The 23502-nt window shown below is 41.1% G+C and overlaps 1 protein-coding gene across 6 annotated transcripts in view; it reads right to left on the bottom strand.

Moving 5' to 3' along the window:
- Positions 1–23502, bottom strand: part of AKAP6 (A-kinase anchoring protein 6) — a 626632-nt gene that overhangs the window by 601334 nt on the left and 1796 nt on the right. For 2 of the 6 annotated variants that reach the window (XM_054449566.2, XM_054449570.2), the window contains exon 1: positions 23344–23500. The exons of 2 other annotated variants lie outside the window; for them this stretch is intronic. The gene's annotated coding sequence lies outside the window, so the exon portion shown is untranslated. Of the gene's footprint in view, positions 1–20813; positions 21010–21891; positions 23501–23502 lie in introns of those variants that run through there. 2 more of the 6 variants (XM_054449569.2, XM_063651522.1) reach the window with 2 other exon arrangements.

Raw genomic sequence — 23502 nt, 5'->3', positions numbered from 1 at the left:
GCCTTATTGCTCAAAGGACATTTGAGTGGTTAACACTCAAGTGGTTACACTGCATTCCATCTAAGAACCTTTCAGTGAGTCTTTCAGTATGAGGAAGCATCAAATAAAGGAACTACTGATTTACAGACCAAAGATATGTACTGAGTTTAGAAACATTCAATTATCTTATCTGTGGAAAACAATGTACTTAGCACTAGCATGAGGAAGAGCTTTAAAGATGACAGAGACACAAGAACACTCCCCTCAAGGAACGTTACAAAGGAAAGAAACAGGCATTAACACCAACAGAAAACAAGCGAGGAAGAGAGTCCAGATGTCAGGGGCTGTGATTGCTGAAAGAGAACCAAATTTGGAACTTGCCATATCATCAACACCTTTTACATATTTTTCATTCCTCTAGAGTAAAACCTTATCTCTCCTTACCTGCCAAGAAGAGAAACTACAATAAACAGAAATATGTGCCTTGGGGAAGATTTGTCTGTACTCTTTTGCTATTCCCTGGACAGAGACCCGGAGGCCTATTTTCAAATTAAGTTGGTTATGATGTGTGTGAATGATATGGTTAGTAAAACAAACTAGGCAATAGATCAAAAAGATAAGAAAGACCCACTAAGGCAAGATTGTGATCCATCTGCCAGCAGTTACCTGAGTTCTACAGCAGGGCTAGGAAGGACATATACCTATTGATCCAAGAAGATGGCACTGTAACTGTGTGCCCCAAGGCTCTGCCAGTATTTTACACCCTGGCGAGACAGTAATTGTGGTCCTGGCAGGAAAGCCTGTGAAACCAACTGCAGAGCTTCCCAGTCCACTAGATTTGAAAATAAGAGGCTTTGCTGATAAGACAAGTGGAGCATTGAAAGTAACTTGGGATACTGAAAATCCTCTGCCAGACTCAATTCAGCTTGATTGTAACTGTTGACTCCAGGCCTATCTCTGAAAGACATCAAACACAAAAAGAAAAAAAAAGTCTGAGAAAAAAAAACACAGCTTATTCCATTTGGGGGATAGAAATTGAGACATGTAACAGATGGAATGGGGAAGGGCAAAGGGCTTAATAAGATTCACTACAGGATTAGGCTTTCGTTTGATTAAAACCAGCCTATGCAGGGCAGAGGCAGAACAAAATCACACGGCTCTGACTCATCACGCTTCAGCGTGTGCAGCCACCACCGGGGGCAAGACCAGGTGGAAGCCATATATGCACAAGCCCTGCTAAGCAGAATCATAATTGGTGGACTCAGCTCTGAAGGTTTTGCCTTACTTTTCCATGTTATGAAAGTCTAGGCTGAAGAAAGAATAGCTCATATGGTACTAACACAGAAGCTGTCAGCTTTACATTCTCAGTGCCTAATGCAGTGCCAGATGCATCTGTGCTTGAATAACTGTTTTTGAATGAGCAAAGGCCTAACCTCTCAGTTATGTCCATGAGGTCTGGGAGGATGTATAGGTATAGCCTGTGACTAAATGTTCGGATCTGACAGTCCCATAACTTTGTATCAGCACAATCAGTAATGCCCCCTTTCATGTGCAAAAGTGTGTCAGTTTTCAACTTACCAAAGACCTCTCCCAAAAATTAGTGATAATAAAGAGAAGGAAGAAAAGAGAAAACCTATCTTTCTACAAATGGATAAATGAAAAAATAGCTTGAGTAAGGTCTACATATGGGTAAGAAGATAGAGTTTCAGCTCTGTTAATTTTTCTTACTATCAGAAAAAAATATTGACTTATGTGCTCGCTTTTTTAAGCAAGCAGTCTGATTCATTCCTGGGACTTATATCTATTTCCATTTATTTAGATTACAGTTTACAGCAGCAGGATTCAAGAACAATTCTATTTTGTTCAAGACAAATCATCATTCACTCTGGGAAGCCCAAAGACATCACAAAAATAAAGAGACGTAGCAGGAAAAAGGAATGTTAATAAGAACTGGATCCACTAATGGGTTGGGATATTTATATTTTTTACCTTTTATATTTTACATAAATTTTTTTCAATCTTTCTCTCAGACCACGAATAGGAGTTTATTATCTGGTGTGTAAACCACTTATGAGCTTCTGGTATGACTGTTAACAAGAAAATAATATTTTCTTTCTTAAGAAAACAAAGCACAAGACTCATTTGGCCATATCAGATGCAGGACTGAATTAGAAACCTTGAAAAAATAAATTCAATTTCACATAGTATGGCATAAAGTTAGACTCTGAAGATATGGTTTGGAATTCTACTCTGTCTATTCCCAAGTGGCCTTGGACAAATCTCTTGGAGCCTCAGTTTCTCATCTGCACAATTAGGGAATTATTTGCTAAAGCTCCATCCATCACTGAAGCTCTATGAGTCTATGACTTGATCATTTGGTCAGTAAGAATTAATTTCTCCCATCAGCCTTTTAGAGAAGATGGTTCGCTCCCATTCCCTATGCCCACATGCTACTAGTCATCTTCTAACACTCTGAAAAATAGCCCATGGAGGGGCATGGAGGCTCATGACTGTAATCCCAGCACTTTGGGAGGCTGAGGCAGGCAGATGGCTTAAGCCCAGGAGTTTGAGACCAGCCTGGGCAACATGGCAAAACCCTGGCTCTACAAAAAATACAAAAATCAGCCAGCTATGGTGGTATGTGTCTGTAGTCCCAGGTACTCGGGAGGCTGAGGTGGGAGGATTCCCTGAGCCTGGGAGTCAGAGGTTGTAGTGAGCCAAGATCACACCACTGCACTCCAGCCTGGGCAACAAAGTGAGACTCTGTCTCCAAAGACATATAAAAATAGCCCCTGGGGAAAAAATAAAATAAAATAAAAATAAAAATAGCCCCTGGGATCTCTATGCTCTCTCAATGCCCCCATCTTTCCCTGAATCTGATGCTTTGGATTACACAATTCCATCAGAGTGACTTCTAGTAAACGAAAACTCACCATGCCTGGCTATACCTTGGCTATGGGCTCTCTGAGCACAGCAAAATATTTCAGATCAAAGATTCCATCTGTCCTGAGCTAGAAAATAGAGTCTGAATAACAAAGTTTACTACAAATTAGCCAGCTCAGGTCCACTACTGAGAAATAAATTGCTCAGTCTTCCATGTCTTCCAATGTATGTTCAGTGGATTCAACAATACAGCAATTTCAACCCCTCTCCTCCTCAGCAAAGAATATTACTTCATTCCACTTACCTAGAAAGGTGCCAACATTCCCTGACTTACTACTTACACCCATTGATTCAAACCTGACTCTTAGATGTGTTTATTTAAAAGACCCTAAGCAAAGCCTAAAAGTTATTCATTTTCCATTAGTGAGAGTGGATCTTCCAGGACCTTCTGCAGTGACCCTTGTCAACCTGGTTTAAAATGGTGGTCATGATTTGCTAGTAGCCTCTGTTCCTGTGAGGTGGAAACACTTTTATATAGTCAGGCCCCCCAGGGGGGCCTGACTGTAAACACCTGATTTTAAACATCACTTGGAGATTTTCTGAAAGATCTTTCATAGTACTACTTCTTGGAATTGTGGGGACTGTGAAATAAGATGATGTATTTAAAGCGCACAAAGCCTGCATTACAAGAACTCATTTTTTTTTCCAGTGGATGGGAAAGTTACCTTAGAAGAGGCAGATTGCGGAAGCTCTTTTGATGATGATGGGGAAGGATTACTGTGAGTAGGTGGTAAAATGGTAGGGGTAGGAAAGAAGGAATTGAGGCCTATGTAGATAGAAAAGTAGAAACGAATGGGAACAGATATAGAATAAAACATGAACACAATGTGGGAAAGTTCTTCCAGACTCTAGGTTTTCAACATCTCAAATGGCACATTCACGAAGACCTTACTTTCTGGTGGGACTCGAATTCCATCCTCATTACAGAATCTGTAATCTACTTACAAACTTCCCCTTTCTGCTCTCTAAATGTGGCGGTCATAAGAACACACTCTTTGTTCCCTAGTTCTTATGCATAATTTCTCCATCTCCCCCACAGTACCAATAGCATTCACATCTATACATTTGATTTCTGTAGTCTAAGTGGAAACAGATACCTGAGATTCTATTTTACAGGTAATTTGGTAAATTCCATAATGTCAGGACCCATGCCCATCTAATTCTCCAGGAATTGTATCCACCACTGCTCTCCTGTATTCGACAGCCCATGCTTGATATTTTCTTTATGGTAATCATGGGAGGCATATATAGACTATAGCATTTGCTCTGTGACTAGCTGAAAACAGCTTCCCACTCAAAAATTGTCCTACTCCAAACATCAGTGTTTTCCCTCATCCTTCACCCTGCTGGTAAAATCTTTTTAGCCAAATAAAATGCTTCCCAAAAGATAAGTTCATCAAAAGCCTTCACAACTCTAAACATTAGTCTTGCTAGGTTGACTCACCCTTCCCCCATCCCAGTTATATGAGGTAGATTCCTTGTGGTCTCTCAATCTCATACCCTTGTCCCTACTAGCTGGTTTCAAGGATAGTGGCTGGTACAAGATATTCTTAAACTGACACTCCCAACTCAAATCTACCAACCACTACCTGAAACCCTTGGATTGAATAAATTTGTTCCCAGTGTCTTTTCCTTGATTTTCTTTCCCTAGCTTCCTCTATCCTCATAATTACTGTTTTTCCTCGATTGCAAATGAGTCTTTCCTTCCTTATGTCATCTCCTAAACCTCCCTAAAGGAATTCTCTTGTGAGTTCTGGCAACTATAAAAAGTAGCAAGGAGCCAGGCGCAGTGGCTCACGCCTGTAATTCCTGCACTTTGGGAGGCCGAGGCTGGTGGATCAGGAGGTCAAGAGATTGAGACCATCCTGGCCAACAGGGTGAAACCTCATCTCTACCAAAAATACAAAAATTAGCTGGGCATGGTGGCACATGCCTGTAATCCCAGCTACTTGGGAGGCTGAGGCAGTAGAATTGCTTGAACTTAGGAGGCAGAGGTTGCAGTGAGCCAAAATCACGCCACTGCACTCCAGCCTGGCGACAGAGCTAGACTCTGTCTCAAAAAACAAAGTAGCAAGGATGCTAAAGACCAGTTTTAAAAAAATGAAAGTAAGTGTACATTTGATTCTGGAAACCACATGCTTTTATGCTATCTTAGTCACTAACAGAGAAGGGTCCCTTGACAAGGAATCAGGCTATAATATTACTTAATACTTAGTATCAAGGCAGGACTGCAAGGTGATATTTACCATGACTTACCTTGTACCAAGGGCTGGATTTCTAGCAACTCCTTCCCTGGGGCCAAAGTCTAATACTTTTATGGTCAAAAGAAGTTATGTAACCAGTCAGAGGAGATGAAGGCAGGAATTAGATCCAGGTCCAAAGTGTCAGTGGCATTGCACACAAAAAACTGACTCCTAGAGGGAATAAAGGTCAAAGCTGATCTGACCACTTGGCAGTTTGAGGATGTCATTAGTTGGATAAAATGTCTGAAAGTCTGGCCAGGCGTGGTGGCTCACGCCTGTAATCCCAGCACTTTGGGAGGTCGAGGCGGGCGGATCACCTGAGGTCAGGAGTTCGAGACCAGCCTGACCAACATGGAGAAACCCTGTCTCTACTAAAAATACAAAAATTAGCTGGGCGTGGTGGCGGATGCCTGAAATCCCAGCTACTTGGGAGGCTGAGGCAGGAGAATCGCTTGAACCCAGGAGGTGGAGGTTGTGGTGAGCCAAGATCGCACCACTGCACTCCAGCCTGGGCAACAAGAGCAAGACTCCGTCTCAAAAAAAAAAAAGGCTGAAGTCTAACCCGTTCAAAAGGGGTAGCTGGCACCTCATCTTCCAGCTCTACACTGAAATAAGAAAGGAAGCCCAGCTTCTGACGCTTCTTCCAGCAGTCAGTAGGATGGCTTGACAACCGGCGCCAGACCCTAATCATCCCTTCACCATACCCCAGTGGGAAAGTATCCCTAGTACAGGGTTCAACAACACTCTGTCTCTAAGAGTGACAAACAAGAGGTTTACAAGCTATTTTAACTGAGGTGAAGGGAGACCTGGAAAGAGGCAGCAGATGTGTCCTTGGATGGCCACACTTGTCTAATTGATGTCTTTGTGTGAATTATAAGGTTCTCATTCTGGGCGAGGCGTGATGGCTCACACCTGTAATCCTAGCACTTTGGGAGGCCAAGGCAGGCAGATTGCCTGAGCTCAGGAGTTCAAGACCAGCCTGGGCAACACGATGAAACCCCATCTCTACCAAAATACGAAAACTTAGCCAGGCATGGCAGCACGCACCTATAGTCCCAGCTACTCGAGAGGCTGAGGCAGGCGGAGGTTGCAATGAGCCAAGATCACACCACTGCACTCCAGCCTGGGCAACGAGCAAGACTCCGTCTCAAAAAAAAAAAAAAAAAAAAAAAAAACCCTCACTCTGGATGGACATAGCACCATGTGTGCCCAGCTTGGATGGAATACTAACTGGATTTTAGCCCCCATGGCTTTCTATACTCGGGAACAGTGCACAACACACAGCCACACAGTGCTGCCCCATTCCATAGTTCAGAACTAGAAATAAATTAGGTACAAGGCAGTGTTGAAAAAGACAGTAGGTCTCATGTCTGGGTCAGCCCAACCCAAAAGCAGCCTTCTCACATTCTTCTGCAGACTCCTCTGGGGCATCGGTCTGTGCCATGTGAGCTAAGAGAAGAGGGTGTTAGGAGGAGCAAGAGTGAAGGGGACATGGTGGCCCTGCCAGGACTCACACGCAAGCCAGCCATGTCCTAACCATACTTTGACACAGCCACTGAGGCCCAATACACACCCATCATCAGCTCAGTCACCACCATCTGTCCCTGAGGAAAATTATGGAACAACTCATGCTTGCTTACTCTGGGATACATTTGGGGATCCAACAATGATATATGAAAAATCAGGCTGAATGGCATGGTCACCAATTAAAAACAAATAGGGAAAGGCATGCAAATCAGGATCTAATGAATTCTAAAAGAAGAGGAATGGGACTATACCCATCCCATCACTACTCCAAACACAAAGAACAGATAAAACATAAAAAGATATTTAAAAGGGATGCTCTAAAGCAAGATAATGATCTCTTTGGACCCAACTGATTTCAGCACTTCAGGATTCATGGGAATTCCACACATGGTGGGTACCCTGAGCCAAGCTCACTATGAGAAATCAGGACTAGACCAGTGTCTCCCATCCATCCCACCAGTGACATAAGAGCTACTACAGCTGCTGCCTGATGTTTAAGCCTCCTGTGAAGCTGCAAACAAAGGGAGACAGAAGGAAACTGTCACAGTCCTGAAATTAAAGTAACTTATCCTGAGCAAGCTGCCACAAACGCAGGGACTGGACTTGTGACCTATTCAGTCCCCACTACCCATAAAATACCTGGTTCTGAGCTGACATTCCAGGGGGACTAAGGGAGAGACAACCATTCAGGAAGGAATGAGTGAAGAAAGAGGGAAAGAGGGACACTCTCTAAATGAAGAAAACCAACAAATGTCAGCCAACACAGCAAATGCAATGGAAAAAATAATCCAAAAAGGGTATATATATTTTCAGGATCTTCACAGAGATAGTGGAAGGAATAACATTCATTTAAAAGATGAAATGAAAATATGCACAGATGAAATTAGAAGAGGTAAATGAAAAATATGATAAATGAAAAATACAGAAACCGAAAAGCTTAATGAATTAGATCACCTCTAGTCTGTACACTCTCAAAAAAAGATTAAGAAACTGAAAAACTATGCTGAGAGTACACTACTGAGAAGGAGAAAAAATTATGAATGGGCAGTTAAAAGACATGGAGAATATACAGATACCCTTCAAAATATAATCAAGTGCAGAAAAACAGAGAGTTGGAATTGGAAGAGCAGCAGTATTCAAAGGATTAGTGGCTAATAATTTGCAAGAACTGAAGAAATATAAGAAACCACATTTCGAAATGCATTCTGTAAAGCAAGGTGAATCAATAAAAATAAATCCACAACCATAGTGTGTTGTCAAACTACAAAACATTGTAAAAACTACTAGAGAAAAGACAAATTCCTATGAAGGAATGACAATTAGACTGACAATGGATTTTTTATCAGCCACAATCAATGCCAAAAGAAAATGGAGTACAGTTCCCACATACTGAGAGAAATTAATTACCTACCTTGAATTCTACATGTAGCTATTTAGGCATAATAGACAAAGAGAGTTTACCACTCACAGACTCCCACTGAAAAAAACATTTAAAAACTGAAGAATGCACTTCAGGAAGAAACAATCCAGAGAACAATGAGGAGAGAAATTGACAAAAATATAATAGTGGTATATTTAATTATTAACCATAAAAATAACTATTTTGTGGGGTTTTGGGGGTTTTTATTTAAAGGTAAAATAAAACTCTAGACAACAACAAGAAGAAAGATATGTGGAGTATCTGTACAGGGGGAGGGGAGGAATCAATAGATTATTTTCTTATCCATAGGAGAAGAGATATACTGAATAAACACAGGCGTTATAGACATTTCAAAAATGAAGTATGTGTTAAAACTGTAAGGACAACTAATAAAACAAGAAAAATACATCATATATATTCCAAGTCAACAAAGGGAATAAAGGGGAATAGAGAAAAAAAATCCCACAGAAGGTAGAAAAGAAAAAAAAGGCAGCAAGGAGAAAGGATGATTGTGGCAGAAGTGCCCAGATGTCTGCCAAAGGTCTGTGCTCCTCTACCACATGAGGGAGTGTCGTTGGAAGTGGCTGCCACAGTAACTTTATTTCCTAGGTCCCTCTTGCATCTAGGTGGGACCATGTGACTAGTTCTCATCTATGAAACGTGAGAGGTGACATAAATTACTTCCAGGCTAATGTGGTTAAAGCAGCAGGTGTGTCAACTCCACTGCCTCTTTCCCTTTCTATGGTGATTATGCAACCCACACATTGGGAGTGACAGAGCCACTAGATTGAAGGAAGGAGCCTGGGTTCCTGAATGACTGCAAGGGGCAGACCATCTATCCCATCTGTGCCACTTACTGGATTTCACATGATAAAATATAACTGTTTTATATTTTAGATAAAATATAACTGTTTTATATTTTAGATAAAATATAACTGTTTTATATTTTAGATAAAATATAACTTTTATATTTTAGATAAAATATAACTTTTATATTTTAGATAAAATATAACTCTTATATTTTATAATATACATAAAGTATAATTATTTTATAAACTATATAAGTATTACAATATATACAAACATTAAATATAATTATTTTATCATGTAAAATCTAATCTTCAATGTGCTGAGCCACTGAGGTCTCTGGATTAATCTGTAACCTCAGCCAACACTGCCTTAAGTAATATAAATGGTAAACAGAAAACACAAAATAAGCCAAATATATCAACAATCATAAAAATGTAAATAGATTAAGGCAGGGGTTGGCAAACTATAGCTGGCAGAACAAATCTACCCATGCCCATTTATTCATGTGGCCTGAAGCTGCTTTTGAGTAGCTGTAACAGATACTATATGACCCACAGAACCTAAAATATTTACTGGCTGACAGAAAAAAGTTGCTAACCCCCAGATGAAATCTACATATTTTAAAATGGAATGAGATTGGTTTAATTTTTAAGATCCAAACAATGCTATTTATGACAAACATAATTTTGAAAATCACACCAAAGACTGGAAAATAAACAGAAGGATAAAGATATTCCAAGCAAATATTAACCAAAAGGAAACATACTTAGCAATATTAATACAATATAAAAGTTAACCACAACTGCATTAATATGGATAAATAAGTAAACTACATTAAAAAAGTAAACTACATAAAAATAAAATTAAAAAGATATACCCACAAAATATAACAATCTTGAACTTATAAGTGCCTCATTACATAAAGCAAAAATAAGAGTTACAATGAAATTTTTTTCAGAACTATTAATAAAGAGGCAAATTTTACCACAAATCTTTCAGAAATTGATAAACCAATAAACTTTGGTTAAAGCAGCAATTACGAGATTTGAAAGCTGTGAGAGAACAGGTGAAGGTTTCAGAACCACCTGAGGGGCTTGTTCAAATAACACATACACTGCCCACCTTACCCAGAGAGAAGAAAAGGGAGAGATCTTTTGAGAACAACTGACTCAGTATATCTCTTTGATTGTGGAAGAGGAGTATACCTTAAGGGTGTTATACTATTGTCTTAGTGTGATTTGTGCTACTATAACAAAATACCTAAGACTGAGTAATCTATAAAGAAGAGAAATTTATTCTGTCACCGTTCTGGGGGCTGGAAAGTCTAAGATCAAGGCATCAGCAGGTTCAGTTATCTGGTATGGTCTGGTCTCTGCTTCCAAGATGGCACCTTGAATGTTGTGTCCTCACATGGCACAACATTAAGCCCTCCTTGAAGGCTTTTTATAAAGGCACTAATCCCATTCACAAGGGATGGAGCCCTCCTGACCTAATCACCTCTTAAATGTCTCACCTCTTAACAGCATCACATTAGCCATTAAGTTTCAACATTTGAATTTTGGAAGTGGAAGGGACACATTCAAACCATAGCAGCTATGATTGAAAAATAAAAAAAAAAAAAGGTTAAGAACTGTCTTCTTCCAGGTGGGGAACAGCAGTCAATCTCAATGATAAGTGCTCTCAAAAGAAACATATGTTGATTTACCAAGTATTTAAATCGTTTCCAACACAAGCTTCTCCATAGCTACCAGGGATATAAAAGGACTGGAATAAGAAGAACAAAACATCTGTTATAACAGTGATCAGGTATCTCTCCTGAATTTCTGGATAATTGTTCCTAAAATTCAAAATGGGTCAAAGCTTTGTCTTATTATTACAGATTCAGTTTAACTAATTAAGAACGGCTCAGAACAGGTAACATTTTTTAAGTTGTTCAAAACAATCTATATATTGACCTAAAATGTTGGCCATCCAGCCTTAGGGAAATTTTATCAATAAACAATGTATTAAAAGGTACTCCATTCCCTTTAAAAGTTCAAGGTCCAGAACGGGCGCGGTGGCTCACGCCTGTAATCCCAGCACTTTGGGAGGCCGAGGCGGTGGATCACGAGGTCAGGAAATCGAGACCATCCTGGCTAACACGGTGAAACCCCGTCTCTACTAAAAATATAAAAAATTAGCCGGGCGTGGTGGCGGGCGCCTGTAGTCCCAGCTACTAGGGAGGCTGAGGCAGGAGAATGGCGTGAACCCGGGAGGCGGAGCTTGCAGTGAGCCGAGATGGTGCCACTGCACTCCAGCCTGGGCGACAGAGAGAGGAAAAAAAATTCAAGGTCTCAGCCTGGCCAATATGGTGAAACCCTGTCTCTACTAAAAATACAAAAATTAGCTGAGTGTGCAGGCGGTTGCCTGTAATCCCAGTACTCAGGAGGCTGAGGCAGAAGAATCGCTTAAACCCGGGAGGTGAAGGTTGCAGTGAGCCGAGATCGTGCCATTGCACTCCCGCCTGGGTAACGAGAGAGAGACTCTGTCTCCAAAAAAAAAAAAAAAAAAAAAAAAAAGCTCAAGGTCAAAGTTCATTGAGCAAAATAAATCTAATTTAGTCTAAGGAAACCACCAAAGAGTAGTTTAACTCTGTGACAAAATAGAAGAATGGAAGGTCCTCCTCTAATCAGCATCAGTCCATTTGATTTCCCTTGCCATAAACAACTCTAGCCATTGCTTATGGGAAGGGATTTATAATAATGTAGTCAATGTAGCAAAATCTCTTTTACCAAAGTAAGTTCTGTGACCATTGAAATTTCTAATGAATATATTTTGAGAATATATCATCAAAGGCAAGAGTAAATAAATTTTGTGTAAATAATGGACTGTAGGCAATATTTTGGAGTAATGAGGAGTGCAGTTGATAGAAAAGAAAATTCTAATGTGGAAGGCAGAGAATCACTACTGTTTCTTAAATAGATGAGTGACATGGTGAAAATGGTGTTTGTACAAATGACAGACAATTATGCACAAAAGGGATTACAGGAAGAAGAGAGAAGCTAGAAGACTTCTGTTTTTGGTGGTGGTTCTTTTTTTTTTTTTTGAGACACAGTCTCACTCTGTCACCCAGGCTGGAGTGCAGTGGCGCGTTCTCAATTCACTGCAACCCCCACCTCCCAGGTTCAAGCAATTCTTATGCCTCAGCCTCCTGAGTAGGTGGGATTATACAGGTGTGCGTCATCAAGCTGGCTAATTTTTTGTATTTTAGTAAAGATGGGATTTCACCATGTTGCCCAGGCTGGTCTCCAACTCCTGAGCTCAAGCAATCTGCCCACCTTGGCCTCCCAAAGTGCTAGAATCCACAGGCATGAGCCACCATGCCCAGCCTTAAAGCTAGAAGACTTTTGGATAGTTCAGGTATGAGGTGGTGTGGGTGGGGGCTTAGAGCTCCAAGAGAATGAGATGTAATGTGAATGAAGCCTGGAGAGGAGGAACCAACTGGACTTTGTGAATAACTCCATGAAAGAGGAGGAGGAGGCCGGAGAAGAAAGGAGGAAGGCAGAATGGAGGAGAAGAAGATGACTACATTTTCAAAACTTTGGTCCAGGCAAGGTGACAGGGAAAAGAAACCTGTATTGACTTGTGGAAGGTTAGTTAGTTTTAGGCTCCTCGAATGTAAGATAAAAGAAAAAAAAAAAAAAAGCAAAGATTAAAAACCAGGCCAACAATTGGAGAACACAGTGATTTACAAAGGGTAGCTAGCCCACAGAGCCCTGCATCAGAATCCCCTGGGTGCCTGTTCAAATACAGATTCCAGGGCTCCTCTCCAGACCTACTAAATCACAGTTCCCAGTGTTGGGACCCAGGAATCTGGATCATATGAGTTCACAGAAGGGACATACTGAGCACACTGGAGTGTATCCCCTATTGAACCACGGATGCACATATGCACACTCTGTATACCAAATCCCAAGAGGCTAAGCTTACCCAAGGTTATTGAAGTGGAAGCAGGATCCAAGCACTAAGGCTGGGGGTCTCAGTGGTTATGGGTTATGGGTTATGGATAGAGCAGCCAATGAAGGATACAGAAAACAAGAAGTTTATAAACTTAGCATGAACCAGGATTATACATTATCACAAGAATGAGGACGTTTCTAGTGGAAGCATCATTGGATAGTTGAATGTTGGGTTTTGCCCCACCCCCCCCCCACTCTGAAGTACTAGGTGATTATACTGGAACTTTAACAGCTGACTAAGAATACAGTTTGAGCCTGCTGATACTCACTCTAGACAATAACAAAGATCAATTGGCTAATAGTAGGTACAAGTAGTAAAACATTTAAGTCTTAATTTCCTCAAAGAGACAGCAGATCCTACCTCTCTCATTTTCATCATGTATTTAATAAACAGGACCCAAATGTACAAAACGTTTGTGTTAAAAAAAATGAAGAAACATGTTAAACAGATAATACCTAATATTCTAAGCTTTGGGTGGCGGGGAAGGTGACTGGCCCTAAGTTTGCTTTTCCTTAAAGTTACACCGTTTCCTTTCCAATGTTGTTTTTAACTGGTCATAATTTACAAGATAACAGCTGACTACTGGTTGTATTCCTCAGCTTAAGAACTGTAGGCAAGTGCTCTTCAGGATGTAGTGAAGGTCTCTGATGCAAATGCCCAAATGTTTTTGAATTAATGAATTATAAAAATCCGGCCGGAAATGGTGGCTTACACCTGTCATCCCAGCACTTTGGGAGGCCGAGGTGGGCAGATCACGAGGTCCAGAGATTGAGACCATCCTGGCCAACATGGTAAAACCCCATCTTTACTAAAAATACAAAAATTAGCTGGGTGTGGTGGCGTGTGCCTGTAGTCCCAGCTACTCAAAAGGATGAGGCAGGAGAATCGTTTGAAACCAGTAGGCGGAGGTTGCAGTGAGCCGAGATCGTGCCACTGCACTCCAACCTGGAGGCAGAGCGAGACTCTGTCTCAAAAAAAAAAAAAAAAAAATTGAAATAAAAAATAAATTTAAAAAATTCCAATCACCGCAAACCTTAAAATTGAAAAGTTTCCCACCGCAACAACAGCAATTTACACACCTGCTATGCTTTGCAATGTATAAGGCACAAGCGTTTCTCACAGATCTTTCTGTCAACCCTAAAAGGCAAGCAGGGTAGTTATTATCCCCATTTCACAAGAGAATGTGGGTTGTTCAAGGGCTGGGACTGCGGTTTGAACTCTGACCATCAGACCAAAATATCGTTCCATGACACCCAAAACACACAATTAATTAAAAAGAGATTTTTTTTCACTCTGTAAAAATAATTGGACAGGAAGATTTCATTAATAAATGTTTTCCTTGCAGTTAACACTATCAAATACGACAACAGGTGCAGCCTCAGTTTTTTTGGTAGATTGAAACTTAGACTTCCTGGGAAACAAAAACCTTCATGAGCTGTGTGAATGAACAGAGTTGATGGGGGGAGTGAAATCACAGCGTCAATAAAGAGATGTGAAATGCAAAGGCTTTATTGCACCTTGGGTCCTAGCATGAGAAATTAACTCCTACCCACCTTTACAACCCAGAAATATACAGAGCCATTCCTAGAAGCAGTGAGTCTGGTCCCTAGAGGCGATCGTGTGGGAGGGCCTAAACAGCCTCCAGGGGAAGAAGTGAGTGGAGGCTCATAATAGTGAGAGGTGACAGCGTGCTGGCAGTCCTCACAGCCCTCGCTCGCTCTCGGCACCTCCTCTGCCTGGGCTCCCACTTTGGCGGCACTTGAGGAGCCCTTCAGCCCACCGCTGCATTGTGGGAGCCCCTTTCAGGGCTGGCCAAGGCCAGAGCCCACTCCCTCAGCTTGCAGTGAGGTGTGGAGGGAGAGGCGCGATCGGGAACCGGGGCTGTGCGCGGAGCTTGCGGGCCAGCTGTAGCTGCGGGTGGGCGTGGGCTTGGCGGGCCCGGCACTCAGAGCAGCCGGCTGGCCCTGCAGGCCCCGGGCAATGAGGGACTTAGCACCCGGGACAGCGGCTGCGGAGGGTGTACTGGGTCCCCCAGCAGTGCCAGCCCACCTGTGCTGCGCTCGATTTCTCGCTGGGCCTTAGCTGCCTTCCCGCGGGGCAGGCCTTGGGACTGCAGCCCGCCATTCCTGAGCCTTCCCACGCCTTCGTGGGCTCCTGTGCAGCCTGAGCCTCACCAACGAGCGCCACCCCCTGCTCCACCGCGCCCAGTCCCAACGACCACCCAAGGACTGAGGAGTGGGAGCGCATGGTGAGGGACTGGCAGGCAGCTCCACCTGCAGCCCCAGTGGGGGATCCACTGGGTGAGGCCAGCTGGGCTCCTGAGTCTGGTGGGGCCTTGGAAAACCTTTATGTTTAGCTCAGGGATTATAAATACACCAATCAGCACTCTGTATCTAGCTCAAGGTTTGTAAACACACCAATCAGCACCCTGTCTCTAGCTCAGGGTTTGTGAGTGCACCAATCCACACTCTGTATCTAGCTACTCTGATGGGGCCTTGGAGAACCTTTGTGTCCATACTCTGTATCTAACTAATCTGGTGGGGAGGTGGAAAACCTTTGTGTCTAGCTCAGGGATTGTAAACGCACCAATCAGCGCCCTGTCAAAACAGACCACTTGGCTCTACCAATCAGCAGGACGTGGGTGGGGCCAGATAAGAGAATAAAAGCAGGCTGCCCCAGCCAGCAGTGGCAATCCGCTCCGATCCCCTTCCACACTGTGGAAGCTTTGTTCTTTCACTCCTTGCAATAAATCTTGCTACTGCTCACTCTTTGGGTCTACACAGCTTTTATGAGCTGTAACACTCACGGTGAAGTTCTGCAGCTTCACTCCTGAAGCCAGCAAGACCACAAGCCCACCAGGAGGAATGAACAACTCCAGACGCGCTGCCTTAAGAGCTGTAACACCGCGAGGGTCTGCGGCTTCATTCTTGAAGTCAGCGAGACCAAGAACCCACCAATTCCGGACACAATAGGAGTCCAGGGGTGTTTGTCACTCAGACCCACTATTCTAGAATGATTCAGGTTAAACCTAGCTAGAGTAGAAGTGGCTAAAATTAAAAAGTTAATTACAGGCCGGGCGTGGTGGCTCATGCCTGTAATCCCAGCACTTTGGGAGGCCGAGGCGGGCGGATCATGAGGTCAGGAGATCAAGACCATCCTGGCTAACACGGGGAAACCCTGTCTCTACTAAAAATACAAAAAAATTAGCCGGGCGGGCGCTATGATGGCGGGCGCCTGTAGTCCCAGCTACTCGGGAGGCTGAGGCAGGAGAATGGCATGAACCCAGGAGGCGGAGCTTGCAGTTAGCTGAGATCACACCACTGCACTCCAGCCTGGGTGACAGAGCAAGACTCCGTCTCAAAAAAAAAAAGTTAATTTCAAAGAACAATCTCATTAATAGCTTCCTAAGACCCTGAGAACCCAAGACAACATTGTTTTGTGATACTGATTGCGCTGAAGAGCAGCATGAGAAGACACCACGGTGTAGAAGTTATTTCTGAAATCACCCCCATTGTGAGCAGAGCCTGTCTTACCATGAAGTAAGTGAGGTAGCGTCATGGAAAGATGTTGTTACAGTTGTGTGACTTTATTATGCATTAATTCATTCAGAAAGTATTGAGGTCAGACTTTGTGACAGGCATTGCTGTAGACAGTTGGAATACAGCAATAAATAGAACAGATGAAGTCTTGCTCTTTGGAAATGTTATTCTAGTTGGGGAAGACAGAAAGCAAGCAAAGAAATACGTGTGTGATGAAAGAAGCTGCCATGAAAAAAGTAAAGCAATAAAGGGAATGTGACTTGGCAAAATACAAGTTGTGTTTCTGCTTTAAATCTGTTTTTATAAATCATTGAAAATCCATTTGAATAATCTTAGTAGTTGTGAATGTTGAGGATCATTTCATAATGATAACAGAATCAACTCATCAAGAAGACACAGCAATCCTAAATATGTATGTAACAGGAGAACTTCAAAATACATGAAGAAAAAAATGTCAGAACTGAAAGGTCAGATTGAGAACTCTGGAATTACAGCTAGAAATTTAAACAGTCCTCTCTGAATAACTGATGAAAGATATACAGAAAGTAAGTAAGGATATGCATGATTTGAACATTATCAACTAAGTTGGCTAAATAACCCATGTGACAAAGAAAAATATTTAAAAATATAAACACAGTACAATAAAATTTGTAGGATTCAGCTAAAGTAGTGCCTAGAAAGAAATGTATGGCTTTAAATGTTTGTATTAGGAAAGAAAAAAGGTCTAAAATTAACAATCTAAACTTCTACCATAAGAAACTAGAGAAAGAAGAGGCAATTAAACCAAGAGTAAACAAAAGGGAGGAAATAATAAAGAGCAGAAATCAACAGAAAATGAACAATTCTATTTTGGGTTTCCAAAAAACCCAAAAACTGGTTTTTCAAAAAATGTAATAAAACTGATAAATTTCTGGCCAGATGGATCAAGAAAATAAGAGAGAAAATACAAAATACCAACATCAGCAATGAAAGAGACCACACTACATATACTACAAAGATTAAAAGAAAATAAGGTAATATGAAAAATTTCATGCTGCTACTTTAGGACAAAACTACTCTTTTCCTTGAAAAAAACAGAAGCATATACAGAGTTATATTTCTTTGAAATAGCTGTTTCTAAGTGTAGTCAACCATGTAACTATCACTTTTAACCACAGTAACTTCTATTTTGCAGAGAAAAGTGGGGGGCTGGATAATTGTGAACTGTCACAACCCAGCATTTTATCAGATTAGCAGAGGTCGTCAATATGCATAACACAACTTTCTACAGTGGCTAATATCCCTAATACAACTTCTCAAAGTGGCAAAAATAAACACGTTCCTTAATATGACCCAAAGAGATAGCCTGTCTATAGCATTTAAAAATAAAAAGCCAAGTAAAGCTATAATTATGCTTAATAACTAATATTTTAATCGTTACTTAGAAATTATCTAGATATGCACTGATTTTTCCATTAATTTAGCCCAATCCAAGACTTTAATTTACCTAGATCTCGGAAACTTATCTTCAATCTGACGTGCTACAGACCAATGACTAACGAAAAGTTCACCAAAACAAGTATGCAACTTGGTCAAACACAAATTTACATTTTTCATAAGCAAGTATTAAGTAGAAGTAATGCAAGCTTATTTGATCAGTAAACCTGCATACACTTAGAAAAACACACCCAGGCACAATAAAAATCTACACTTGTATTATATATAACACTGATAAGTCAAAGAAGACACAGCTGTTTTTACTAAACCAAATTAATACAACAGTCTAGTTTACCAAAGATTTGCCTAAATTATGTGAATTTGAATTCTTAAAATGTTCCTAAGCTGGTTGCTTTTGGAATACTTTTTAAATATAGCACATTGAAATTTTTAGAAATTCCATTTCTTGTTTTCTGGGAATTATTGGCATACTATGCTTATGTAAGCATTTATTCATCTCTTAAACCAGCAGTCTCCAACTTTTTTGGCACCAGGGACTGGTTTCCTGGAAGACAAATTTTCCCTGGGGTTGGCGGGATAGACGGTTTGGGGATGAAACTGTTCCACCTCAGATCATCAGGCATTAGATTCCCATAAGGAAGGTGCAACCTAGATCCCTCACAATCACAGTTCACAATAGGGTTTGTACACCTATGAGAATCTAATGCTGCTGCTAATCTGCCAGGAGGCAGAGCGCAGGTTGCAATGCTCGCATACCCTCCGCTCACCTCCTGCTGTGTGGCCGGGTTCTGAACAGGTCACAGACGGGTACCAGTCCATTGCCTGGGGGTTGGGGACCTTTGTCTTAAATCAATCAGAACCGGACTCCTTTAATGTAGGAGATTTCATAATCTAAGTTGTTAACACCCTCTGGATTTAGGAAAGCATTACACATTCATATAATGAGATAAAGACTTTTCTGAATTACAAACATGCAGACATAGAGTTTATAGCTTTAATTCTAAAATTTCACTCATGGGTCAAGAATAAACACAGAAGCACAAAAAAAAATTACCAATTCAGATATCAAAGAGCTGTTCCCCTTCTTGATGGGCACAATATTCTTAATTGATTCGAGCCCAAAATGGACAAAAGGCTTATAAACAAGACTAATAAACTAATTTCTCTGTAGTCTGTCACCCAACAGAGACTAGATCTCTATAAATATTAATCCATTCACAGAGCTTACCAAATGATTAGACCATGACACCAAATTCCCAATCATTGTTTCCACCCAGTACAGCAGACACACTGGCTGGAAGCAAAACAAAGACAAACCACAAACTTAATAGAAAAAAATATTAAAATTAGAAAAACAGAGTCACCAAAGTTCCATTGTCATTTGGCAGCCAAGAAAAAAATGTGTTTGGGCTTTAAGCAGCCCACAAGCTAGTCTGGTGAAATGTATATCTGGTTTTGCTAGATGAATCCAATAGACATTGGAAGACCTCCAAACTTTTAAAAAGACAATTTTTTTAAAAAGTGGATAAAATCATGCCTCTCATACAGATAAAAAATGAACACGTTAAAGATTTTATTTATCATGAATCAATGCAGAAACACAGGAGATGTTACAACCAGTTCAAAAGAGAAATAAAAAAATTATGTGGAATAAAGGAAGGTTGAATGTGCAAATGGAAGCAAAACTGGGTTCTTCCACAGTGGTGAAGAGAAGTCAATTGAACTTCCAGTCAGGAGAGAATTTGCACAGCTATAAACAGAAATTATTAACTGCCATCACTTATCTACAATCTACAGAGTTGTAAAATAGCTTCCATAGAATGTGAATCAGATTTTGTATTTTCCAGACAATCCAGTTTTCTACCTGGGCACAAGTGTTTTTTCCATACAAATAACATCTATTTGTAAATAACATTTTTCTGAAATAACATTTCAGAAAAGTGGATGAGTGTATATAGAGTTAAATTTGTAGTAATTACAAGAAATTAAGAAGTTCCTCTCTGACATGGTTTTTTCCCTACCATAAAACAGAACATGAGGTTTACACATCTTCTACACATTAGGGAACTGGTTGCCGTGAAAGGGCTCCAAGCACCAAAATATCTCACATCAGCTTTACCAGAGTGACTTTCTCATTTCATTAAAAGTAGCCATTAAAACACAGGTCATATGGGTGATATGCCAGTGATCCTCTGAATACACTGGCATAAGTCAATCCTCTGGAAACTGTAAGAAGTTAGGTCTGGGAATCTAACACTAAGAAAGCTTGAGAAATACTGTTCTAGTATATTTTAGTTTGTGGAGTTAGTTAGCAGAGCCCTGAAGAAGTAAAACCCAGACTTGTGAGTCTTTAAATATCCTTGCAATTGTAAGTGGGACATTTAGGAGGAGTCTTGGGGAGCCAGTAGGTGCATTATGAGGGAAGGAAGCATGGCCATAAAAGGAAGCCAGTAGCAAAGAAAGGGGCCTGGTGGGGAACTCGAAACAAGCTTCACCTGATGCAGTGTGTCTGATGGAAAAGAAAGGAGAAGAGAGGAAAGAAAGAAGGGTGCTGACAAGCCCAAAGAAGATCTTATAAAGGCTGAGAGCTCACAGGAGGCGTGGAGAGAAAGAGAGAGGCAGAGAATGCAAAAAGATATCTCACAGACACCCCGGCCGTACTCAGGACAATTAAATCAGAATCTCTTTCCAGGCACATGGTGTGCACCTGTAAACCTAGCTACTTGAGAGGCTGAGGCAGGAGGATCATTTGAACCCAGGAGTTCCAGATCAGCCTAAGCAACCTAGTGAAGACCCTGTCTAAAAACAACAAAAATAACAAAGTCAGAATCTCCAGGGGAGGACTCAGTCACTCGTATCTTTAAAAGCTCTTGTGATTGCGACCTGCAGCCCGGGTTGATAACCTTTGTTCCCCACCTGGAGTTCACCAATTTCACACCAGGTGACGCTGGTTGTTGCTGTGGTTCTAAATGACTCATCTGTTCCTTGCTAAAGAGGATGTGAGGATTTAGGATGACTTTCTTCTTCTTTTTAATTAGAGCAAAATTCCTGAAGAGGAAATGACCTGTGGTTTTTGACTTTCAATTGTGTCACATCACCAAATGTGGCCTTTCTGTGAGTAAAAAGAAAAAGAACAAGGTCAGCTTTCTACTTAGTGTGTGCTGTCTTGTTTTGCAGTCAAATGAGCAGAACTCAGAAATATAATTGTAAAATGGCAGGCTTGAGGTCTTTATCTTTTTCTTTGTAGTTTACTGCAAATAGTATGACCTAGTAATACTACAAGTGGCGCGGTGAAAACAGCAATGAATTCGGCATCAGAAGATGGTAGGACCAGTGGCCAATCTTGACCAGGGAGGTCACTACACTTATATCAGCCTCAGTTTCCTCTTCCAAAAAATAAGATACATCTCTTTGGATCTAAAATGTCATTGATTGCGAAATGCACCATAGTTTTACATGTCACAAAGGAAAGGTAGTTGTTTTATTTCAGTTAATGTAAATAGTTAAAATTATTATGTTTATTGATGAGTTCAAATGTTCCAGAATATAAAAATAAAACATTTGTCTCACTGAAAAAATCCTTTAAATACATTTCTTAAAGCCAATTTGTTAATAATTCCTATTAAGTAAGACTCATGGTGGGAGGAACGCGGTGGCCACGCCTGTAATCCCAGCACTTTGGGAAGCTGAGGCAGGTGGATCACCTGAGGTCAGGAGTTTGAGACCAGCCTGGCCAACACGGTGAAACCCCGTCTCTACTAAAAATACACAGCCGGGGCGTGGTGGCGCATGCCTGTAGTCCCAGCTACTTGGGAAGCTGAGGCAGGAGAATCACTTGAACCTGGGAAGCGGAGGTTGAAGTGAGCCAAGATCACACCGCTGCACTCCACCCTGGTTGCCAGAGTGAGACTCCGTCTCAAAAAAAAAAAAAAGACTCATCGTTCTCAAATGAGTCAAATCATACAAAATATTATTTAATTAAATAGCCACCTACCTCATAACTTTCCTATAAGGATGTGATAAAGAACACCATTTCCTCCTAAAAAAAAAAACTTGATTGGAAATTCATATATGCTTAACAACGGGTACTAACACTAGAATTGTTTTTGTCAAAATGCAAATACGGGATCTTAAATATTTTTGAGTTTAGCGGAAGCCAATAATGTTTTAATGTTGCACGTGTGCAGTGTGAAGACATGCTAAACTCAAAAATGTTTAAGATCTCATACTTGCATTTGGCAAAAACAACTTTAATCTAGCCTAATAAAAGTAATTTGTTAGAACAAGTAACCAAACAACTATGGAAAGCACCTGGTCATGGGATCAAATGATCCAGAGACTCAAATGACATCAACACTCTTTCCTAATTTCTTTCCCTGATCTTATTATTCTCTCAATTCTCTTCCATGGGATACAGAACTTGGCCACCATAGGCCAGGGGTTACATCCTTATAACTCACAAGTAAACTTATAACTCACAAACTCACAATGTTTGTTTATAAACACTGGTTAATGGGTACAAAGGTACAATTGAAGAGGGAAAAAATTCTGATTCTCTATTGCACGGTAGGGTGAAAATGGTTAACAGTAAAATTTTGTATACCACAAAATAACTAGAAGAGAGGTTACTGAATGTTCTCACCACAAAGAAAGGATAAATGCATGAGATGGTGGATACACTACCTTGATTGGATCATTATACAACATAGATATGTATCAAAACATCAAACTGCACCCCATAAATATGTACAATTACAACGTGTCCTCAAAACAAAACAAAAAGCAAGCAAACCACCAGACCAGACATTCTATTTGGATTGTTCATGGGTGTATCCTAAAATCATTAAAGGAAAGATTTCTGGGAGACTTTATAGTGTGAGGGGTCAGACGGCTGACCCCACCTGCACCCACAGGTCAGGGGTAGGCATCACTCACACCGGGACAGCGAGCGGATACACGACTCTTGCTGAGGTGCAGTAAGCACGCACCCTACCACTGTGTTTGAAGCCGTGCGGGCTTCAAAACAAAACACAACACAACTGAACCAGAGTTAATGAGTCCATTACCCCTAACTATAAATTTTCAAGAAACACGGAGGCTAGAGAAACAAACGACACCATCAGTAAGTAATGGGCCAAATCCCAAGATCTGCGAAATTCCACACGGCAAATATCCCTCAGTATATGAATGACATGAAGAAAAACGAGGCGAGGGCAATTAGAGGACAACAGAGACCCAGGGTCGTAACAACCGAATACGACGTGGGACCTTGTTTGGATCTCTACAATTCGACTGTAATAAGGAATTTCTGAAATAAGGAAATTTGAAGTAGACTGAATATTAGGTGCTATGAAGGAATTACCTTAACTTTTCTAGGTGTGATAATGGTCGGTTAATTACTTTTTTTAAAAAATTACTCATCAGAGGAAGTTAACGGTGAAACGACCTGTTCTAAAGGTGTCGCGCCGACCCCGGGCCGGCCCTCTCGGTGCCGCAGCAGCCTCGTTATCAGGGTGTCTCCAGCTCGCCTGGGCGCTGGACCCCGCCGCGCGCTCAGAAGCTGCCGCAGCATTGGTGGCTCCCAGCATGCTCCGCGGGCTGAGCT

Source organism: Pongo pygmaeus, chromosome 15 (genome assembly GCF_028885625.2).
Source record: "Pongo pygmaeus isolate AG05252 chromosome 15, NHGRI_mPonPyg2-v2.0_pri, whole genome shotgun sequence".
Taxonomy (NCBI): Eukaryota; Metazoa; Chordata; class Mammalia; order Primates; family Hominidae; genus Pongo; species Pongo pygmaeus.
Note: the sequence above shows the minus strand (reverse complement) of the source record. Positions and strands in the feature narration are given on the sequence as shown.